The 2433-nt window shown below is 37.9% G+C and overlaps 1 pseudogene; it reads left to right on the top strand.

The window, feature by feature from the left end:
- The first annotated feature begins 1604 nt into the window (after positions 1-1604).
- On the top strand, positions 1605-1747 carry LOC148758802 (U2 spliceosomal RNA; annotated as a pseudogene).
- Positions 1748-2433: the final 686 nt, after the last annotated feature.

Raw genomic sequence — 2433 nt, 5'->3', positions numbered from 1 at the left:
GTTTTAAGACATTCATGGGACTACTTATAGTCTCTGATCTTCAGTTGACATGTCTATAAGCAAAGTAGGTTAGACCAGGTAAACTGCAGCATCAGTTCAGTGTTTGAGGTTGATTAAATAATGAGGTAGATAAAGGATTGACGTTCCTCCCTTCTGCACGTGGGGCTAGGTCATTGTGCCTGTATTTCAGTGGGTTGTGGAACTGTTTGGATCAATTAAATATAGCAGAACTGAGGCTGTCCTAGTTGTTGACAGCAACCTTAACCAACTAGGAACTTACACTTTCTCGATCTTGGAACCCTAACACTTAGCATCTAGCCTTCATGTTATGAGGACAGGAATTGAGGCCTCCAAACCCACAACATGAGCTGAACTCCTAATTGAAAGCCAGTGCCATCTTGTCAGACTGTATACATACAAGCCTTCTTGGAACTGGGTCCTTCAGCTCCATACAGGCTGCTACTGTTGACACTAGAGTAGCAACTTGGAACAGAGACATGCCATCCCCAATGAATCCTACCCAAATGCAGATTTGTGAACCAAATCAATTGTTGTTGTTTTTAAGCTATGTGTTAGAGTGCTATGTTACACACCGATACATAACTAAAATTTTCATGTTAGTATATCAACACCCTCAGTGTATTTTCTGAATAATAAATTCTGCCATTTAATTTTACTGGACAGAAACTGTAGGTAGTAAGACTGAATGAAGTTAAATAAGAGGCTAATATTCACAACTATTAACAGATTTGTAAACGGGGATTGGATTTCTGTGTCAAAGTCCTCAATCCTTGTTTATGTCATAGTTTAATGCATGATTATGCTCTTCAACAGACGCTCCTGAAATTTGGAGTACAGCTGGTCCTTGAATAATGTAGTTTCGTTCAACATTGTTTCATTATAATGTTGGTGAGAGAAAACAACAACAACAAAATTGATTCCTGGCCGGGCCACTGTCTGTGTGGAGTTTGCACATTGTCCCCATGTCTGTGTGGGTTTTCTCCAGGTACGCTGGATATAGGTTTCTTCCTACGTCTCAAAGATGTGCACGTTGATAATTGGTGTGTCTAAATTGTCCCTGTCTGAGTGAGTCTGGGTATGGGTATGTTACCGAACTCATGGGGTTTGCCTCTTGGGATGTTCTAGCCTAAAAATGAGATGTGGTTGTTGTTAGGTAGTTGTATTTACTTATTGTAAGTAAAGGAGTTGGAATTCACATCCAAAACTCTCTCAGGGAAGAGAGATTTAGCCATTGCTTATATACCCTATTTGGTTAAGTACATGTTGATTTCTTCTTTGCAGTTGGTCACACTTATTCAGTTGGGTCCCTATCAAGTTCATTCTGTTTACAGCTGCATGTACAAAGTACTATGCTACATTTTAACATTTAGCAAAAATAGCAATCGTAAGTACTGCCCAGACTTTGAGATTCTTGTCCTACCTAACAGGTGTGAGTATGCCCTGTGATAGAATGGTATCCTGTCCAGGGTAGGGTCCTGCCTTGCACCCCAAGCTGCTGGGTGAGTCTCCAGCCACCCACAACCCTGAAGTGGAATAGGTGTGGTGGAAAAGAGTTATCTTGTTTGTTTTTATTAATCTTTCTCATCGCTTCTCGGCCTTTTGGCTAAGATCAAGTGTAATCTTTCTTAAATGTATGTATAGCTCACATTTATTTCAATGTTTAATATTAGACGTGTTTGAGTATTTAGAAGTTTAGTGATGCTTTTGTGACCAGAGCTATGCCATAGAAACTTAATTCTAGTTTATATCAATTAGCCCAGGTAACATTGGTTTCATTATTTGTTGTTTCACATAAAGTCACAGTTTACAAGAACCTATTGATGATGTTAAGTGAGGACTTACTGTGTAATACATTGGTGTGTGGATTTATTATATCTAAGCTTATGATTCCTTTTTGTCCTGAAAAGATAGAAAGTGTTGCCTATTTACTTTTGTAGATACCCGCTTGGTAAACTTATGTCGGAGTTATTTCAAATATTGCTTTTCATGTATGATTTGACTTTATTAGCCTAACAACCTATCATCACTCAATGAATGTAGTTCAACGTTTGGAGCCACCAAGGGCAGGAAATACTGGATAGCTGTTTCATTGCAGGTGATTTGAATTATTCATCTAAGTACTTTCAAGGGCCTCCTCTAACTAATACTTCAGAGACCTAACTTACTTTTTGTTCACATCAAAAGCATGACCCTGAGTGGTATAGGGAAGAGATTTCATAGAGTTTGACAACTAACTGAAATGATATATCCCTTTTAGGAAATGCCTTGCTTCATGCATCTTTTAGATAGCTAAGGTCAATTAACTAGAATTAAAGCTGAATTGAATATGTAAATTGAATATATATATATATATATATATATATATATATATATATATGCCTAATTAGATCCATAGGGTGGCACAGCATCTGC

The sequence above is a fragment of the Rhinolophus sinicus genome, chromosome 2 (genome assembly GCF_057876585.1).
Source record: "Rhinolophus sinicus isolate RSI-liver-muscle chromosome 2, RSI-T2T, whole genome shotgun sequence".
Lineage (NCBI taxonomy): Eukaryota > Metazoa > Chordata > Mammalia > Chiroptera > Rhinolophidae > Rhinolophus > Rhinolophus sinicus.
This window is presented reverse-complemented; position numbering and strand designations above follow the sequence as displayed.